We start from the raw sequence: 17,693 nt of genomic DNA on the forward strand, positions 1-17,693 counted from the left end.
CAGGTGGGGTGTGGAATGGCAATTCGGCTCCCTCCACTCCAATGGAAGTGGGATGCAAAACCACAAACAAACTGAGGACAAGAAGAGTGGTGCAGTTTCTGGAAGAAAGCGGCCATGTTTTTCTGAGCCTGGATAAGCCCTCTAAAGGGGTTATCCAGGATTAGAAAAAAGATAACTACTTTCTTGCACAAACAGTACCACACCCGACCCCAGGTGGGGTGTGGTATTAGAATTCAGCTCCATTCACTTCAATGGAACTCAGCTGCAAAACCACACCCAAACCGAGGGCAAGAGAGGTGTTGTTTTTTGAAGAAAGAAGCCACGCTTTTCCAAGCCTGGATAAGCACTTTATCATCCAAGAAAAAGTCTTAAAAAGCTCAAAAAACTGGTGGCAAAGAAACACAGGAAGGTTTTTTGGAACGCACAGCGTAATGGCGAGGAACAGTCGAGCATCCGAGTGGCTTCACAATCTCCGGGGATTGAAAAAAAGAGCAAACGCGAAGCTTCCCTGACCGGGAATCGAACCCGGGCCGCGGCGGTGAGAGCGCCGAATCCTAGCCACTAGACCACCAGGGAGAAGACGTGGGGGCTGGCGGCTAGCGTCAGCAGCTTGTCTGAGAATGCCCTTGAAAAGTCAAGTCGAAAGGTGGTATATTCGAAAATAAAAATTGAGAGATTTCACAAAAAATACAGCAAGAGAGGCGTTAAAGGGGTTATCCAGGAGAAGAAAACGCGCAGCTACTTTCTTACAAAAACAGCGTCACACCTGTTCCCAGGTGGGGTGTGGAATGGCAATTCGGCTCCCTTCACTCCAATGGAAGTGGGATGCAAAACCACAAACAAACTGAGGACAAGAAGAGTGGTGCAGTTTCTGGAAGAAAGCGGCCATGTTTTTCTGAGCCTGGATAAGCCCTCTAAAGGGGTTATCCAGGATTAGAAAAAAGATAACTACTTTCTTGCACAAACAGTACCACACCCGTCCCCAGGTGGGGTGTGGTATTAGAATTCAGCTCCATTCACTTCAATGGAACTCAGCTGCAAAACCACACCCAAACCGAGGGCAAGAGAGGTGCTGTTTTTTGAAGAAAGAAGCCACGCTTTTCCAAGCCTGGATAAGCACTTTATCATCCAAGAAAAAGTCTTAAAAAGCTCAAAAAACTGGTGGCAAAGAAACACAGGAAGGTTTTTTGGAACGCACAGCGTAATGGCGAGGAACAGTCGAGCATCCGAGTGGCTTCACAATCTCAGGGGATTGAAAAAAAGAGCAAACGCGAAGCTTCCCTGACCGGGAATCGAACCCGGGCCGCGGCGGTGAGAGCGCCGAATCCTAGCCACTAGACCACCAGGGAGAAGTTGTGCTCGTTCTCCCCACTCCATGGGTGGACTGACTGAGAATGGTGTGGAAAAGCCAAGTCGAAAGGCGGTACACTAGTAAAAAAGGATGGCGGCTTTTCTAAAAATTACGGCAAGGGAGGCGTCAATGTGTAGGACAAGAGTCCGAGAGAGCTCAACAAGCTGTGGCAGCTAAGAAAAGGAGCAAAGGTTATGCGTAGCGGCGAGGAGCAGTCGAGCGTCGGAGTCGCTTAGCAACCCGGGAGGATTAAAGGTAAAACTTCCCTGACCGGGAATCGAACCCGGGCCGCGGCGGTGAGAGCGCCGAATCCTAGCCACTAGACCACCAGGGAGAAGACGTGGGGGCTGGCGGCTAGCGTCAGCAGCTTGTCTGAGAATGCCCTTGAAAAGTCAAGTCGAAAGGTGGTATATTCGAAAATAAAAATTGAGAGATTTCACAAAAAATACAGCAAGAGAGGCGTTAAAGGGGTTATCCAGGAGAAGAAAACGCGCAGCTACTTTCTTGCAAAAACAGCGTCACACCTGTTCCCAGGTGGGGTGTGGAATGGCAATTCGGCTCCCTTCACTCCAATGGAAGTGGGATGCAAAACCACAAACAAACTGAGGACAAGAAGAGTGGTGCAGTTTCTGGAAGAAAGCGGCCATGTTTTTCTGAGCCTGGATAAGCCCTCTAAAGGGGTTATCCAGGATTAGAAAAAAGATAACTACTTTCTTGCACAAACAGTACCACACCCGTCCCCAGGTGGGGTGTGGTATTAGAATTCAGCTCCATTCACTTCAATGGAACTCAGCTGCAAAACCACACCCAAACCGAGGGCAAGAGAGGTGCTGTTTTTTGAAGAAAGAAGCCACGCTTTTCCAAGCCTGGATAAGCACTTTATCATCCAAGAAAAAGTCTTAAAAAGCTCAAAAAACTGGTGGCAAAGAAACACAGGAAGGTTTTTTGGAACGCACAGCGTAATGGCGAGGAACAGTCGAGCATCCGAGTGGCTTCACAATCTCAGGGGATTGAAAAAAAGAGCATTTTTCTAAAATTTACGGCAAGGGAGGCGTCAATGTGTAGGACAAGAGTCCGAGAGAGCTCAACAAGCTGTGGCAGCTAAGAAAAGGAGCAAAGGTTATGCGTAGCGGCGAGGAGCAGTCGAGCGTCGGAGTCGCTTAGCAACCCGGGAGGATTAAAGGTAAAACTTCCCTGACCGGGAATCGAACCCGGACCGCGGCGGTGAGAGCGCCGAATCCTAGCCACTAGACCACCAGGGAGAAGACGTGGGGGCTGGCGGCTAGCGTCAGCAGCTTGTCTGAGAATGCCCTTGAAAAGTCAAGTCGAAAGGTGGTATATTCGAAAATAAAAATTGAGAGATTTCACAAAAAATACAGCAAGAGAGGCGTTAAAGGGGTTATCCAGGAGAAGAAAACGCGCAGCTACTTTCTTGCAAAAACAGCGTCACACCTGTTCCCAGGTGGGGTGTGGAATGGCAATTCGGCTCCCTTCACTCCAATGGAAGTGGGATGCAAAACCACAAACAAACTGAGGACAAGAAGAGTGGTGCAGTTTCTGGAAGAAAGCGGCCATGTTTTTCTGAGCCTGGATAAGCCCTCTAAAGGGGTTATCCAGGATTAGAAAAAAGATAACTACTTTCTTGCACAAACAGTACCACACCCGTCCCCAGGTGGGGTGTGGTATTAGAATTCAGCTCCATTCACTTCAATGGAACTCAGCTGCAAAACCACACCCAAACCGAGGGCAAGAGAGGTGCTGTTTTTGAAGAAAGAAGCCACGCTTTTCCAAGCCTGGATAAGCACTTTATCATCCAAGAAAAAGTCTTAAAAAGCTCAAAAAACTGGTGGCAAAGAAACACAGGAAGGTTTTTTGGAACGCACAGCGTAATGGCGAGGAACAGTCGAGCATCCGAGTGGCTTCACAATCTCAGGGGATTGAAAAAAAGAGCATTTTTCTAAAATTTACGGCAAGGGAGGCGTCAATGTGTAGGACAAGAGTCCGAGAGAGCTCAACAAGCTGTGGCAGCTAAGAAAAGGAGCAAAGGTTATGCGTAGCGGCGAGGAGCAGTCGAGCGTCGGAGTCGCTTAGCAACCCGGGAGGATTAAAGGTAAAACTTCCCTGACCGGGAATCGAACCCGGACCGCGGCGGTGAGAGCGCCGAATCCTAGCCACTAGACCACCAGGGAGAAGACGTGGGGGCTGGCGGCTAGCGTCAGCAGCTTGTCTGAGAATGCCCTTGAAAAGTCAAGTCGAAAGGTGGTATATTCGAAAATAAAAATTGAGAGATTTCACAAAAAATACAGCAAGAGAGGCGTTAAAGGGGTTATCCAGGAGAAGAAAACGCGCAGCTACTTTCTTGCAAAAACAGCGTCACACCTGTTCCCAGGTGGGGTGTGGAATGGCAATTCGGCTCCCTTCACTCCAATGGAAGTGGGATGCAAAACCACAAACAAACTGAGGACAAGAAGAGTGGTGCAGTTTCTGGAAGAAAGCGGCCATGTTTTTCTGAGCCTGGATAAGCCCTCTAAAGGGGTTATCCAGGATTAGAAAAAAGATAACTACTTTCTTGCACAAACAGTACCACACCCGTCCCCAGGTGGGGTGTGGTATTAGAATTCAGCTCCATTCACTTCAATGGAACTCAGCTGCAAAACCACACCCAAACCGAGGGCAAGAGAGGTGCTGTTTTTTGAAGAAAGAAGCCACGCTTTTCCAAGCCTGGATAAGCACTTTATCATCCAAGAAAAAGTCTTAAAAAGCTCAAAAAAACTGGTGGCAAAGAAACACAGGAAGGTTTTTTGGAACGCACAGCGTAATGGCGAGGAACAGTCGAGCATCCGAGTGGCTTCACAATCTCAGGGGATTGAAAAAAAGAGCAAACGCGAAGCTTCCCTGACCGGGAATCGAACCCGGGCCGCGGCGGTGAGAGCGCCGAATCCTAGCCACTAGACCACCAGGGAGAAGACGTGACGGCTGGCGGCTAGCGTCAGCAGCTTGTCTGAGAATGCTCTTGAAAAGTCAAGTCGAAAGGTGGTATATTCGAAAATAAAAATTGAGAGATTTCACAAAAAATACAGCAAGAGAGGCGTTAAAGGGGTTATCCAGGAGAAGAAAACGCGCAGCTACTTTCTTGCAAAAACAGCGTCACACCTGTTCCCAGGTGGGGTGTGGAATGGCAATTCGGCTCCCTTCACTCCAATGGAAGTGGGATGCAAAACCACAAACAAACTGAGGACAAGAAGAGTGGTGCAGTTTCTGGAAGAAAGCGGCCATGTTTTTCTGAGCCTGGATAAGCCCTCTAAAGGGGTTATCCAGGATTAGAAAAAAGATAACTACTTTCTTGCACAAACAGTACCACACCCGTCCCCAGGTGGGGTGTGGTATTAGAATTCAGCTCCATTCACTTCAATGGAACTCAGCTGCAAAACCACACCCAAACCGAGGGCAAGAGAGGTGCTGTTTTTTGAAGAAAGAAGCCACGCTTTTCCAAGCCTGGATAAGCACTTTATCATCCAAGAAAAAGTCTTAAAAAGCTCAAAAAACTGGTGGCAAAGAAACACAGGAAGGTTTTTTGGAACGCACAGCGTAATGGCGAGGAACAGTCGAGCATCCGAGTGGCTTCACAATCTCAGGGGATTGAAAAAAAGAGCAAACGCGAAGTTTCCCTGACCGGGAATCGAACCCGGGCCGCGGCGGTGAGAGCGCCGAATCCTAGCCACTAGACCACCAGGGAGAAGACGTGGGGGCTGGCGGCTAGCGTCAGCAGCTTGTCTGAGAATGCCCTTGAAAAGTCAAGTCGAAAGGTGGTATATTCGAAAATAAAAATTGAGAGATTTCACAAAAAATACAGCAAGAGAGGCGTTAAAGGGGTTATCCAGGAGAAGAAAACGCGCAGCTACTTTCTTGCAAAAACAGCGTCACACCTGTTCCCAGGTGGGGTGTGGAATGGCAATTCGGCTCCCTTCACTCCAATGGAAGTGGGATGCAAAACCACAAACAAACTGAGGACAAGAAGAGTGGTGCAGTTTCTGGAAGAAAGCGGCCATGTTTTTCTGAGCCTGGATAAGCCCTCTAAAGGGGTTATCCAGGATTAGAAAAAAGATAACTACTTTCTTGCACAAACAGTACCACACCCGTCCCCAGGTGGGGTGTGGTATTAGAATTCAGCTCCATTCACTTCAATGGAACTCAGCTGCAAAACCACACCCAAACCGAGGGCAAGAGAGGTGCTGTTTTTTGAAGAAAGAAGCCACGCTTTTCCAAGCCTGGATAAGCACTTTATCATCCAAGAAAAAGTCTTAAAAAGCTCAAAAAACTGGTGGCAAAGAAACACAGGAAGGTTTTTTGGAACGCACAGCGTAATGGCGAGGAACATTCGAGCATCCGAGTGGCTTCACAATCTCCGGGGATTGAAAAAAAGAGCAAACGCGAAGCTTCCCTGACCGGGAATCGAACCCGGGCCGCGGCGGTGAGAGCGCCGAATCCTAGCCACTAGACCACCAGGGAGAAGTTGTGCTCGTTTTCCCCACTCCATGGGTGGACTGACTGAGAATGGTGTGGAAAAGCCAAGTCAAAAGGCGGTACACTAGTAAAAAAGGATGGCGGCTTTTCTAAAAATTACGGCAAGGGAGGCGTCAATGTGTAGGACAAGAGTCCGAGAGAGCTCAACAAGCTGTGGCAGCTAAGAAAAGGAGCAAAGGTTATGCGTAGCGGCGAGGAGCAGTCGAGCGTCGGAGTCGCTTAGCAACCCGGGAGGATTAAAGGTAAAACTTCCCTGACCGGGAATCGAACCCGGGCCGCGGCGGTGAGAGCGCCGAATCCTAGCCACTTGACCACCAGGGAGAAGACGTGGGGGCTGGCGGCTAGCGTCAGCAGCTTGTCTGAGAATGCCCTTGAAAAGTCAAGTCGAAAGGTGGTATATTCGAAAATAAAAATTGAGAGATTTCACAAAAAATACAGCAAGAGAGGCGTTAAAGGGGTTATCCAGGAGAAGAAAACGCGCAGCTACTTTCTTGCAAAAACAGCGTCACACCTGTTCCCAGGTGGGGTGTGGAATGGCAATTCGGCTCCCTTCACTCCAATGGAAGTGGGATGCAAAACCACAAACAAACTGAGGACAAGAAGAGTGGTGCAGTTTCTGGAAGAAAGCGGCCATGTTTTTCTGAGCCTGGATAAGCCCTCTAAAGGGGTTATCCAGGATTAGAAAAAAGATAACTACTTTCTTGCACAAACAGTACCACACCCGTCCCCAGGTGGGGTGTGGTATTAGAATTCAGCTCCATTCACTTCAATGGAACTCAGCTGCAAAACCACACCCAAACCGAGGGCAAGAGAGGTGCTGTTTTTTGAAGAAAGAAGCCACGCTTTTCCAAGCCTGGATAAGCACTTTATCATCCAAGAAAAAGTCTTAAAAAGCTCAAAAAACTGGTGGCAAAGAAACACAGGAAGGTTTTTTGGAACGCACAGCGTAATGGCGAGGAACAGTCGAGCATCCGAGTGGCTTCACAATCTCAGGGGATTGAAAAAAAAGAGCAAACGCGAAGCTTCCCTGACCGGGAATCGAACCCGGGCCGCGGCGGTGAGAGCGCCGAATCCTAGCCACTAGACCACCAGGGAGAAGTTGTGCTCATTCTCCCCACTCCATGGGTGGACTGACTGAGAATGGTGTGGAAAAGCCAAGTCGAAAGGCGGTACACTAGTAAAAAAGGATGGCGGCTTTTCTAAAAATTACGGCAAGGGAGGCGTCAATGTGTAGGACAAGAGTCCGAGAGAGCTCAACAAGCTGTGGCAGCTAAGAAAAGGAGCAAAGGTTATGCGTAGCGGCGAGGAGCAGTCGAGCGTCGGAGTCGCTTAGCAACCCGGGAGGATTAAAGGTAAAACTTCCCTGACCGGGAATCGAACCCGGGCCGCGGCGGTGAGAGCGCCGAATCCTAGCCACTAGACCACCAGGGAGAAGACGTGGGGGCTGGCGGCTAGCGTCAGCAGCTTGTCTGAGAATGCCCTTGAAAAGTCAAGTCGAAAGGTGGTATATTCGAAAATAAAAATTGAGAGATTTCACAAAAAATACAGCAAGAGAGGCGTTAAAGGGGTTATCCAGGAGAAGAAAACGCGCAGCTACTTTCTTGCAAAAACAGCGTCACACCTGTTCCCAGGTGGGGTGTGGAATGGCAATTCGGCTCCCTTCACTCCAATGGAAGTGGGATGCAAAACCACAAACAAACTGAGGACAAGAAGAGTGGTGCAGTTTCTGGAAGAAAGCGGCCATGTTTTTCTGAGCCTGGATAAGCCCTCTAAAGGGGTTATCCAGGATTAGAAAAAAGATAACTACTTTCTTGCACAAACAGTACCACACCCGTCCCCAGGTGGGGTGTGGTATTAGAATTCAGCTCCATTCACTTCAATGGAACTCAGCTGCAAAACCACACCCAAACCGAGGGCAAGAGAGGTGCTGTTTTTTGAAGAAAGAAGCCACGCTTTTCCAAGCCTGGATAAGCACTTTATCATCCAAGAAAAAGTCTTAAAAAGCTCAAAAAACTGGTGGCAAAGAAACACAGGAAGGTTTTTTGGAACGCACAGCGTAATGGCGAGGAACAGTCGAGCATCCGAGTGGCTTCACAATCTCAGGGGATTGAAAAAAAGAGCAAACGCGAAGCTTCCCTGACCGGGAATCGAACCCGGGCCGCGGCGGTGAGAGCGCCGAATCCTAGCCACTAGACCACCAGGGAGAAGTTGTGCTCATTCTCCCCACTCCATGGGTGGACTGACTGAGAATGGTGTGGAAAAGCCAAGTCGAAAGGCGGTACACTAGTAAAAAAGGATGGCGGCTTTTCTAAAAATTACGGCAAGGGAGGCGTCAATGTGTAGGACAAGAGTCCGAGAGAGCTCAACAAGCTGTGGCAGCTAAGAAAAGGAGCAAAGGTTATGCGTAGCGGCGAGGAGCAGTCGAGCGTCGGAGTCGCTTAGCAACCCGGGAGGATTAAAGGTAAAACTTCCCTGACCGGGAATCGAACCCGGGCCGCGGCGGTGAGAGCGCCGAATCCTAGCCACTAGACCACCAGGGAGAAGACGTGGGGGCTGGCGGCTAGCGTCAGCAGCTTGTCTGAGAATGCCCTTGAAAAGTCAAGTCGAAAGGTGGTATATTCGAAAATAAAAATTGAGAGATTTCACAAAAAATACAGCAAGAGAGGCGTTAAAGGGGTTATCCAGGAGAAGAAAACGCGCAGCTACTTTCTTGCAAAAACAGCGTCACACCTGTTCCCAGGTGGGGTGTGGAATGGCAATTCGGCTCCCTTCACTCCAATGGAAGTGGGATGCAAAACCACAAACAAACTGAGGACAAGAAGAGTGGTGCAGTTTCTGGAAGAAAGCGGCCATGTTTTTCTGAGCCTGGATAAGCCCTCTAAAGGGGTTATCCAGGATTAGAAAAAAGATAACTACTTTCTTGCACAAACAGTACCACACCCGTCCCCAGGTGGGGTGTGGTATTAGAATTCAGCTCCATTCACTTCAATGGAACTCAGCTGCAAAACCACACCCAAACCGAGGGCAAGAGAGGTGCTGTTTTTTGAAGAAAGAAGCCACGCTTTTCCAAGCCTGGATAAGCACTTTATCATCCAAGAAAAAGTCTTAAAAAGCTCAAAAAACTGGTGGCAAAGAAACACAGGAAGGTTTTTTGGAACGCACAGCGTAATGGCGAGGAACAGTCGAGCATCCGAGTGGCTTCACAATCTCAGGGGATTGAAAAAAAGAGCAAACGCGAAGCTTCCCTGACCGGGAATCGAACCCGGGCCGCGGCGGTGAGAGCGCCGAATCCTAGCCACTAGACCACCAGGGAGAAGTTGTGCTCATTCTCCCCACTCCATGGGTGGACTGACTGAGAATGGTGTGGAAAAGCCAAGTCGAAAGGCGGTACACTAGTAAAAAAGGATGGCGGCTTTTCTAAAAATTACGGCAAGGGAGGCGTCAATGTGTAGGACAAGAGTCCGAGAGAGCTCAACAAGCTGTGGCAGCTAAGAAAAGGAGCAAAGGTTATGCGTAGCGGCGAGGAGCAGTCGAGCGTCGGAGTCGCTTAGCAACCCGGGAGGATTAAAGGTAAAACTTCCCTGACCGGGAATCGAACCCGGGCCGCGGCGGTGAGAGCGCCGAATCCTAGCCACTAGACCACCAGGGAGAAGACGTGGGGGCTGGCGGCTAGCGTCAGCAGCTTGTCTGAGAATGCCCTTGAAAAGTCAAGTCGAAAGGTGGTATATTCGAAAATAAAAATTGAGAGATTTCACAAAAAATACAGCAAGAGAGGCGTTAAAGGGGTTATCCAGGAGAAGAAAACGCGCAGCTACTTTCTTGCAAAAACAGCGTCACACCTGTTCCCAGGTGGGGTGTGGAATGGCAATTCGGCTCCCTTCACTCCAATGGAAGTGGGATGCAAAACCACAAACAAACTGAGGACAAGAAGAGTGGTGCAGTTTCTGGAAGAAAGCGGCCATGTTTTTCTGAGCCTGGATAAGCCCTCTAAAGGGGTTATCCAGGATTAGAAAAAAGATAACTACTTTCTTGCACAAACAGTACCACACCCGTCCCCAGGTGGGGTGTGGTATTAGAATTCAGCTCCATTCACTTCAATGGAACTCAGCTGCAAAACCACACCCAAACCGAGGGCAAGAGAGGTGCTGTTTTTTGAAGAAAGAAGCCACGCTTTTCCAAGCCTGGATAAGCACTTTATCATCCAAGAAAAAGTCTTAAAAAGCTCAAAAAACTGGTGGCAAAGAAACACAGGAAGGTTTTTTGGAACGCACAGCGTAATGGCGAGGAACAGTCGAGCATCCGAGTGGCTTCACAATCTCAGGGGATTGAAAAAAAGAGCAAACGCGAAGCTTCCCTGACCGGGAATCGAACCCGGGCCGCGGCGGTGAGAGCGCCGAATCCTAGCCACTAGACCACCAGGGAGAAGTTGTGCTCATTCTCCCCACTCCATGGGTGGACTGACTGAGAATGGTGTGGAAAAGCCAAGTCGAAAGGCGGTACACTAGTAAAAAAGGATGGCGGCTTTTCTAAAAATTACGGCAAGGGAGGCGTCAATGTGTAGGACAAGAGTCCGAGAGAGCTCAACAAGCTGTGGCAGCTAAGAAAAGGAGCAAAGGTTATGCGTAGCGGCGAGGAGCAGTCGAGCGTCGGAGTCGCTTAGCAACCCGGGAGGATTAAAGGTAAAACTTCCCTGACCGGGAATCGAACCCGGGCCGCGGCGGTGAGAGCGCCGAATCCTAGCCACTAGACCACCAGGGAGAAGACGTGGGGGCTGGCGGCTAGCGTCAGCAGCTTGTCTGAGAATGCCCTTGAAAAGTCAAGTCGAAAGGTGGTATATTCGAAAATAAAAATTGAGAGATTTCACAAAAAATACAGCAAGAGAGGCGTTAAAGGGGTTATCCAGGAGAAGAAAACGCGCAGCTACTTTCTTGCAAAAACAGCGTCACACCTGTTCCCAGGTGGGGTGTGGAATGGCAATTCGGCTCCCTTCACTCCAATGGAAGTGGGATGCAAAACCACAAACAAACTGAGGACAAGAAGAGTGGTGCAGTTTCTGGAAGAAAGCGGCCATGTTTTTCTGAGCCTGGATAAGCCCTCTAAAGGGGTTATCCAGGATTAGAAAAAAGATAACTACTTTCTTGCACAAACAGTACCACACCCGTCCCCAGGTGGGGTGTGGTATTAGAATTCAGCTCCATTCACTTCAATGGAACTCAGCTGCAAAACCACACCCAAACCGAGGGCAAGAGAGGTGCTGTTTTTTGAAGAAAGAAGCCACGCTTTTCCAAGCCTGGATAAGCACTTTATCATCCAAGAAAAAGTCTTAAAAAGCTCAAAAAACTGGTGGCAAAGAAACACAGGAAGGTTTTTTGGAACGCACAGCGTAATGGCGAGGAACAGTCGAGCATCCGAGTGGCTTCACAATCTCAGGGGATTGAAAAAAAGAGCAAACGCGAAGCTTCCCTGACCGGGAATCGAACCCGGGCCGCGGCGGTGAGAGCGCCGAATCCTAGCCACTAGACCACCAGGGAGAAGTTGTGCTCATTCTCCCCACTCCATGGGTGGACTGACTGAGAATGGTGTGGAAAAGCCAAGTCGAAAGGCGGTACACTAGTAAAAAAGGATGGCGGCTTTTCTAAAAATTACGGCAAGGGAGGCGTCAATGTGTAGGACAAGAGTCCGAGAGAGCTCAACAAGCTGTGGCAGCTAAGAAAAGGAGCAAAGGTTATGCGTAGCGGCGAGGAGCAGTCGAGCGTCGGAGTCGCTTAGCAACCCGGGAGGATTAAAGGTAAAACTTCCCTGACCGGGAATCGAACCCGGGCCGCGGCGGTGAGAGCGCCGAATCCTAGCCACTAGACCACCAGGGAGAAGACGTGGGGGCTGGCGGCTAGCGTCAGCAGCTTGTCTGAGAATGCCCTTGAAAAGTCAAGTCGAAAGGTGGTATATTCGAAAATAAAAATTGAGAGATTTCACAAAAAATACAGCAAGAGAGGCGTTAAAGGGGTTATCCAGGAGAAGAAAACGCGCAGCTACTTTCTTGCAAAAACAGCGTCACACCTGTTCCCAGGTGGGGTGTGGAATGGCAATTCGGCTCCCTTCACTCCAATGGAAGTGGGATGCAAAACCACAAACAAACTGAGGACAAGAAGAGTGGTGCAGTTTCTGGAAGAAAGCGGCCATGTTTTTCTGAGCCTGGATAAGCCCTCTAAAGGGGTTATCCAGGATTAGAAAAAAGATAACTACTTTCTTGCACAAACAGTACCACACCCGTCCCCAGGTGGGGTGTGGTATTAGAATTCAGCTCCATTCACTTCAATGGAACTCAGCTGCAAAACCACACCCAAACCGAGGGCAAGAGAGGTGCTGTTTTTTGAAGAAAGAAGCCACGCTTTTCCAAGCCTGGATAAGCACTTTATCATCCAAGAAAAAGTCTTAAAAAGCTCAAAAAACTGGTGGCAAAGAAACACAGGAAGGTTTTTTGGAACGCACAGCGTAATGGCGAGGAACAGTCGAGCATCCGAGTGGCTTCACAATCTCCGGGGATTGAAAAAAAGAGCAAACGCGAAGCTTCCCTGACCGGGAATCGAACCCGGGCCGCGGCGGTGAGAGCGCCGAATCCTAGCCACTAGACCACCAGGGAGAAGTTGTGCTCATTCTCCCCACTCCATGGGTGGACTGACTGAGAATGGTGTGGAAAAGCCAAGTCGAAAGGCGGTACACTAGTAAAAAAGGATGGCGGCTTTTCTAAAAATTACGGCAAGGGAGGCGTCAATGTGTAGGACAAGAGTCCGAGAGAGCTCAACAAGCTGTGGCAGCTAAGAAAAGGAGCAAAGGTTATGCGTAGCGGCGAGGAGCAGTCGAGCGTCGGAGTCGCTTAGCAACCCGGGAGGATTAAAGGTAAAACTTCCCTGACCGGGAATCGAACCCGGGCCGCGGCGGTGAGAGCGCCGAATCCTAGCCACTTAGACCACCAGGGAGAAGACGTGGGGGCTGGCGGCTAGCGTCAGCAGCTTGTCTGAGAATGCCCTTGAAAAGTCAAGTCGAAAGGTGGTATATTCGAAAATAAAAATTGAGAGATTTCACAAAAAATACAGCAAGAGAGGCGTTAAAGGGGTTATCCAGGAGAAGAAAACGCGCAGCTACTTTCTTGCAAAAACAGCGTCACACCTGTTCCCAGGTGGGGTGTGGAATGGCAATTCGGCTCCCTTCACTCCAATGGAAGTGGGATGCAAAACCACAAACAAACTGAGGACAAGAAGAGTGGTGCAGTTTCTGGAAGAAAGCGGCCATGTTTTTCTGAGCCTGGATAAGCCCTCTAAAGGGGTTATCCAGGATTAGAAAAAAGATAACTACTTTCTTGCACAAACAGTACCACACCCGTCCCCAGGTGGGGTGTGGTATTAGAATTCAGCTCCATTCACTTCAATGGAACTCAGCTGCAAAACCACACCCAAACCGAGGGCAAGAGAGGTGCTGTTTTTTGAAGAAAGAAGCCACGCTTTTCCAAGCCTGGATAAGCACTTTATCATCCAAGAAAAAGTCTTAAAAAGCTCAAAAAACTGGTGGCAAAGAAACACAGGAAGGTTTTTTGGAACGCACAGCGTAATGGCGAGGAACAGTCGAGCATCCGAGTGGCTTCACAATCTCAGGGGATTGAAAAAAAGAGCAAACGCGAAGCTTCCCTGACCGGGAATCGAACCCGGGCCGCGGCGGTGAGAGCGCCGAATCCTAGCCACTAGACCACCAGGGAGAAGTTGTGCTCATTCTCCCCACTCCATGGGTGGACTGACTGAGAATGGTGTGGAAAAGCCAAGTCGAAAGGCGGTACACTAGTAAAAAAGGATGGCGGCTTTTCTAAAAATTACGGCAAGGGAGGCGTCAATGTGTAGGACAAGAGTCCGAGAGAGCTCAACAAGCTGTGGCAGCTAAGAAAAGGAGCAAAGGTTATGCGTAGCGGCGAGGAGCAGTCGAGCGTCGGAGTCGCTTAGCAACCCGGGAGGATTAAAGGTAAAACTTCCCTGACCGGGAATCGAACCCGGGCCGCGGCGGTGAGAGCGCCGAATCCTAGCCACTAGACCACCAGGGAGAAGACGTGGGGGCTGGCGGCTAGCGTCAGCAGCTTGTCTGAGAATGCCCTTGAAAAGTCAAGTCGAAAGGTGGTATATTCGAAAATAAAAATTGAGAGATTTCACAAAAAATACAGCAAGAGAGGCGTTAAAGGGGTTATCCAGGAGAAGAAAACGCGCAGCTACTTTCTTGCAAAAACAGCGTCACACCTGTTCCCAGGTGGGGTGTGGAATGGCAATTCGGCTCCCTTCACTCCAATGGAAGTGGGATGCAAAACCACAAACAAACTGAGGACAAGAAGAGTGGTGCAGTTTCTGGAAGAAAGCGGCCATGTTTTTCTGAGCCTGGATAAGCCCTCTAAAGGGGTTATCCAGGATTAGAAAAAAGATAACTACTTTCTTGCACAAACAGTACCACACCCGTCCCCAGGTGGGGTGTGGTATTAGAATTCAGCTCCATTCACTTCAATGGAACTCAGCTGCAAAACCACACCCAAACCGAGGGCAAGAGAGGTGCTGTTTTTTGAAGAAAGAAGCCACGCTTTTCCAAGCCTGGATAAGCACTTTATCATCCAAGAAAAAGTCTTAAAAAGCTCAAAAAACTGGTGGCAAAGAAACACAGGAAGGTTTTTTGGAACGCACAGCGTAATGGCGAGGAACAGTCGAGCATCCGAGTGGCTTCACAATCTCAGGGGATTGAAAAAAAGAGCAAACGCGAAGCTTCCCTGACCGGGAATCGAACCCGGGCCGCGGCGGTGAGAGCGCCGAATCCTAGCCACTAGACCACCAGGGAGAAGTTGTGCTCATTCTCCCCACTCCATGGGTGGACTGACTGAGAATGGTGTGGAAAAGCCAAGTCGAAAGGCGGTACACTAGTAAAAAAGGATGGCGGCTTTTCTAAAAATTACGGCAAGGGAGGCGTCAATGTGTAGGACAAGAGTCCGAGAGAGCTCAACAAGCTGTGGCAGCTAAGAAAAGGAGCAAAGGTTATGCGTAGCGGCGAGGAGCAGTCGAGCGTCGGAGTCGCTTAGCAACCCGGGAGGATTAAAGGTAAAACTTCCCTGACCGGGAATCGAACCCGGGCCGCGGCGGTGAGAGCGCCGAATCCTAGCCACTAGACCACCAGGGAGAAGACGTGGGGGCTGGCGGCTAGCGTCAGCAGCTTGTCTGAGAATGCCCTTGAAAAGTCAAGTCGAAAGGTGGTATATTCGAAAATAAAAATTGAGAGATTTCACAAAAAATACAGCAAGAGAGGCGTTAAAGGGGTTATCCAGGAGAAGAAAACGCGCAGCTACTTTCTTGCAAAAACAGCGTCACACCTGTTCCCAGGTGGGGTGTGGAATGGCAATTCGGCTCCCTTCACTCCAATGGAAGTGGGATGCAAAACCACAAACAAACTGAGGACAAGAAGAGTGGTGCAGTTTCTGGAAGAAAGCGGCCATGTTTTTCTGAGCCTGGATAAGCCCTCTAAAGGGGTTATCCAGGATTAGAAAAAAGATAACTACTTTCTTGCACAAACAGTACCACACCCGTCCCCAGGTGGGGTGTGGTATTAGAATTCAGCTCCATTCACTTCAATGGAACTCAGCTGCAAAACCACACCCAAACCGAGGGCAAGAGAGGTGCTGTTTTTTGAAGAAAGAAGCCACGCTTTTCCAAGCCTGGATAAGCACTTTATCATCCAAGAAAAAGTCTTAAAAAGCTCAAAAAACTGGTGGCAAAGAAACACAGGAAGGTTTTTTGGAACGCACAGCGTAATGGCGAGGAACAGTCGAGCATCCGAGTGGCTTCACAATCTCAGGGGATTGAAAAAAAGAGCAAACGCGAAGCTTCCCTGACCGGGAATCGAACCCGGGCCGCGGCGGTGAGAGCGCCGAATCCTAGCCACTAGACCACCAGGGAGAAGTTGTGCTCATTCTCCCCACTCCATGGGTGGACTGACTGAGAATGGTGTGGAAAAGCCAAGTCGAAAGGCGGTACACTAGTAAAAAAGGATGGCGGCTTTTCTAAAAATTACGGCAAGGGAGGCGTCAATGTGTAGGACAAGAGTCCGAGAGAGCTCAACAAGCTGTGGCAGCTAAGAAAAGGAGCAAAGGTTATGCGTAGCGGCGAGGAGCAGTCGAGCGTCGGAGTCGCTTAGCAACCCGGGAGGATTAAAGGTAAAACTTCCCTGACCGGGAATCGAACCCGGGCCGCGGCGGTGAGAGCGCCGAATCCTAGCCACTAGACCACCAGGGAGAAGACGTGGGGGCTGGCGGCTAGCGTCAGCAGCTTGTCTGAGAATGCCCTTGAAAAGTCAAGTCGAAAGGTGGTATATTCGAAAATAAAAATTGAGAGATTTCACAAAAAATACAGCAAGAGAGGCGTTAAAGGGGTTATCCAGGAGAAGAAAACGCGCAGCTACTTTCTTGCAAAAACAGCGTCACACCTGTTCCCAGGTGGGGTGTGGAATGGCAATTCGGCTCCCTTCACTCCAATGGAAGTGGGATGCAAAACCACAAACAAACTGAGGACAAGAAGAGTGGTGCAGTTTCTGGAAGAAAGCGGCCATGTTTTTCTGAGCCTGGATAAGCCCTCTAAAGGGGTTATCCAGGATTAGAAAAAAGATAACTACTTTCTTGCACAAACAGTACCACACCCGTCCCCAGGTGGGGTGTGGTATTAGAATTCAGCTCCATTCACTTCAATGGAACTCAGCTGCAAAACCACACCCAAACCGAGGGCAAGAGAGGTGCTGTTTTTTGAAGAAAGAAGCCACGCTTTTCCAAGCCTGGATAAGCACTTTATCATCCAAGAAAAAGTCTTAAAAAGCTCAAAAAACTGGTGGCAAAGAAACACAGGAAGGTTTTTTGGAACGCACAGCGTAATGGCGAGGAACAGTCGAGCATCCGAGTGGCTTCACAATCTCAGGGGATTGAAAAAAAGAGCAAACGCGAAGCTTCCCTGACCGGGAATCGAACCCGGGCCGCGGCGGTGAGAGCGCCGAATCCTAGCCACTAGACCACCAGGGAGAAGTTGTGCTCATTCTCCCCACTCCATGGGTGGACTGACTGAGAATGGTGTGGAAAAGCCAAGTCGAAAGGCGGTACACTAGTAAAAAAGGATGGCGGCTTTTCTAAAAATTACGGCAAGGGAGGCGTCAATGTGTAGGACAAGAGTCCGAGAGAGCTCAACAAGCTGTGGCAGCTAAGAAAAGGAGCAAAGGTTATGCGTAGCGGCGAGGAGCAGTCGAGCGTCGGAGTCGCTTAGCAACCCGGGAGGATTAAAGGTAAAACTTCCCTGACCGGGAATCGAACCCGGGCCGCGGCGGTGAGAGCGCCGAATCCTAGCCACTAGACCACCAGGGAGAAGACGTGGGGGCTGGCGGCTAGCGTCAGCAGCTTGTCTGAGAATGCCCTTGAAAAGTCAAGTCGAAAGGTGGTATATTCGAAAATAAAAATTGAGAGATTTCACAAAAAATACAGCAAGAGAGGCGTTAAAGGGGTTATCCAGGAGAAGAAAACGCGCAGCTACTTTCTTGCAAAAACAGCGTCACACCTGTTCCCAGGTGGGGTGTGGAATGGCAATTCGGCTCCCTTCACTCCAATGGAAGTGGGATGCAAAACCACAAACAAACTGAGGACAAGAAGAGTGGTGCAGTTTCTGGAAGAAAGCGGCCATGTTTTTCTGAGCCTGGATAAGCCCTCTAAAGGGGTTATCCAGGATTAGAAAAAAGATAACTACTTTCTTGCACAAACAGTACCACACCCGTC

General features: G+C 49.5%; 28 non-coding genes across 28 annotated transcripts; all 28 read right to left on the bottom strand.

Annotated features, from left to right (window-relative positions):
• Positions 1-504: 504 nt before the first annotated feature.
• On the bottom strand, positions 505-576 carry TRNAE-CUC (transfer RNA glutamic acid (anticodon CUC)). The gene has a single exon. It is a non-coding gene; the product is annotated as a tRNA-Glu (tRNA).
• A 701-nt stretch (positions 577-1,277) lies between these two features.
• On the bottom strand, positions 1,278-1,349 carry TRNAE-CUC (transfer RNA glutamic acid (anticodon CUC)). The gene has a single exon. It is a non-coding gene; the product is annotated as a tRNA-Glu (tRNA).
• A 264-nt stretch (positions 1,350-1,613) lies between these two features.
• TRNAE-CUC (transfer RNA glutamic acid (anticodon CUC)) lies at positions 1,614-1,685 on the bottom strand. Its single transcript has one exon. It is a non-coding gene; the product is annotated as a tRNA-Glu (tRNA).
• An 856-nt stretch (positions 1,686-2,541) lies between these two features.
• On the bottom strand, positions 2,542-2,613 carry TRNAE-CUC (transfer RNA glutamic acid (anticodon CUC)). Its single transcript has one exon. It is a non-coding gene; the product is annotated as a tRNA-Glu (tRNA).
• An 855-nt stretch (positions 2,614-3,468) lies between these two features.
• On the bottom strand, positions 3,469-3,540 carry TRNAE-CUC (transfer RNA glutamic acid (anticodon CUC)). The gene has a single exon. It is a non-coding gene; the product is annotated as a tRNA-Glu (tRNA).
• A 702-nt stretch (positions 3,541-4,242) lies between these two features.
• TRNAE-CUC (transfer RNA glutamic acid (anticodon CUC)) lies at positions 4,243-4,314 on the bottom strand. Its single transcript has one exon. It is a non-coding gene; the product is annotated as a tRNA-Glu (tRNA).
• A 701-nt stretch (positions 4,315-5,015) lies between these two features.
• TRNAE-CUC (transfer RNA glutamic acid (anticodon CUC)) lies at positions 5,016-5,087 on the bottom strand. Its single transcript has one exon. It is a non-coding gene; the product is annotated as a tRNA-Glu (tRNA).
• A 701-nt stretch (positions 5,088-5,788) lies between these two features.
• TRNAE-CUC (transfer RNA glutamic acid (anticodon CUC)) lies at positions 5,789-5,860 on the bottom strand. The gene has a single exon. It is a non-coding gene; the product is annotated as a tRNA-Glu (tRNA).
• A 1,038-nt stretch (positions 5,861-6,898) lies between these two features.
• Positions 6,899-6,970, bottom strand: TRNAE-CUC (transfer RNA glutamic acid (anticodon CUC)). The gene has a single exon. It is a non-coding gene; the product is annotated as a tRNA-Glu (tRNA).
• Positions 6,971-7,234: 264 nt separating this feature from the next.
• On the bottom strand, positions 7,235-7,306 carry TRNAE-CUC (transfer RNA glutamic acid (anticodon CUC)). Its single transcript has one exon. It is a non-coding gene; the product is annotated as a tRNA-Glu (tRNA).
• Positions 7,307-8,007: 701 nt separating this feature from the next.
• Positions 8,008-8,079, bottom strand: TRNAE-CUC (transfer RNA glutamic acid (anticodon CUC)). Its single transcript has one exon. It is a non-coding gene; the product is annotated as a tRNA-Glu (tRNA).
• A 264-nt stretch (positions 8,080-8,343) lies between these two features.
• TRNAE-CUC (transfer RNA glutamic acid (anticodon CUC)) lies at positions 8,344-8,415 on the bottom strand. The gene has a single exon. It is a non-coding gene; the product is annotated as a tRNA-Glu (tRNA).
• Positions 8,416-9,116: 701 nt separating this feature from the next.
• TRNAE-CUC (transfer RNA glutamic acid (anticodon CUC)) lies at positions 9,117-9,188 on the bottom strand. The gene has a single exon. It is a non-coding gene; the product is annotated as a tRNA-Glu (tRNA).
• Positions 9,189-9,452: 264 nt separating this feature from the next.
• Positions 9,453-9,524, bottom strand: TRNAE-CUC (transfer RNA glutamic acid (anticodon CUC)). Its single transcript has one exon. It is a non-coding gene; the product is annotated as a tRNA-Glu (tRNA).
• A 701-nt stretch (positions 9,525-10,225) lies between these two features.
• TRNAE-CUC (transfer RNA glutamic acid (anticodon CUC)) lies at positions 10,226-10,297 on the bottom strand. The gene has a single exon. It is a non-coding gene; the product is annotated as a tRNA-Glu (tRNA).
• A 264-nt stretch (positions 10,298-10,561) lies between these two features.
• On the bottom strand, positions 10,562-10,633 carry TRNAE-CUC (transfer RNA glutamic acid (anticodon CUC)). The gene has a single exon. It is a non-coding gene; the product is annotated as a tRNA-Glu (tRNA).
• A 701-nt stretch (positions 10,634-11,334) lies between these two features.
• On the bottom strand, positions 11,335-11,406 carry TRNAE-CUC (transfer RNA glutamic acid (anticodon CUC)). Its single transcript has one exon. It is a non-coding gene; the product is annotated as a tRNA-Glu (tRNA).
• A 264-nt stretch (positions 11,407-11,670) lies between these two features.
• Positions 11,671-11,742, bottom strand: TRNAE-CUC (transfer RNA glutamic acid (anticodon CUC)). The gene has a single exon. It is a non-coding gene; the product is annotated as a tRNA-Glu (tRNA).
• A 701-nt stretch (positions 11,743-12,443) lies between these two features.
• Positions 12,444-12,515, bottom strand: TRNAE-CUC (transfer RNA glutamic acid (anticodon CUC)). The gene has a single exon. It is a non-coding gene; the product is annotated as a tRNA-Glu (tRNA).
• Positions 12,516-12,779: 264 nt separating this feature from the next.
• On the bottom strand, positions 12,780-12,852 carry TRNAE-CUC (transfer RNA glutamic acid (anticodon CUC)). Its single transcript has one exon. It is a non-coding gene; the product is annotated as a tRNA-Glu (tRNA).
• Positions 12,853-13,553: 701 nt separating this feature from the next.
• On the bottom strand, positions 13,554-13,625 carry TRNAE-CUC (transfer RNA glutamic acid (anticodon CUC)). The gene has a single exon. It is a non-coding gene; the product is annotated as a tRNA-Glu (tRNA).
• A 264-nt stretch (positions 13,626-13,889) lies between these two features.
• Positions 13,890-13,961, bottom strand: TRNAE-CUC (transfer RNA glutamic acid (anticodon CUC)). The gene has a single exon. It is a non-coding gene; the product is annotated as a tRNA-Glu (tRNA).
• Positions 13,962-14,662: 701 nt separating this feature from the next.
• TRNAE-CUC (transfer RNA glutamic acid (anticodon CUC)) lies at positions 14,663-14,734 on the bottom strand. The gene has a single exon. It is a non-coding gene; the product is annotated as a tRNA-Glu (tRNA).
• Positions 14,735-14,998: 264 nt separating this feature from the next.
• Positions 14,999-15,070, bottom strand: TRNAE-CUC (transfer RNA glutamic acid (anticodon CUC)). The gene has a single exon. It is a non-coding gene; the product is annotated as a tRNA-Glu (tRNA).
• Positions 15,071-15,771: 701 nt separating this feature from the next.
• TRNAE-CUC (transfer RNA glutamic acid (anticodon CUC)) lies at positions 15,772-15,843 on the bottom strand. Its single transcript has one exon. It is a non-coding gene; the product is annotated as a tRNA-Glu (tRNA).
• Positions 15,844-16,107: 264 nt separating this feature from the next.
• On the bottom strand, positions 16,108-16,179 carry TRNAE-CUC (transfer RNA glutamic acid (anticodon CUC)). The gene has a single exon. It is a non-coding gene; the product is annotated as a tRNA-Glu (tRNA).
• A 701-nt stretch (positions 16,180-16,880) lies between these two features.
• Positions 16,881-16,952, bottom strand: TRNAE-CUC (transfer RNA glutamic acid (anticodon CUC)). The gene has a single exon. It is a non-coding gene; the product is annotated as a tRNA-Glu (tRNA).
• Positions 16,953-17,216: 264 nt separating this feature from the next.
• On the bottom strand, positions 17,217-17,288 carry TRNAE-CUC (transfer RNA glutamic acid (anticodon CUC)). Its single transcript has one exon. It is a non-coding gene; the product is annotated as a tRNA-Glu (tRNA).
• Between the last annotated feature and the right edge of the window lie 405 nt (positions 17,289-17,693).

Source organism: Dendropsophus ebraccatus, unplaced genomic scaffold, assembly GCF_027789765.1.
Source record: "Dendropsophus ebraccatus isolate aDenEbr1 unplaced genomic scaffold, aDenEbr1.pat pat_scaffold_672_ctg1, whole genome shotgun sequence".
NCBI classification, from domain to species: domain Eukaryota; kingdom Metazoa; phylum Chordata; class Amphibia; order Anura; family Hylidae; genus Dendropsophus; species Dendropsophus ebraccatus.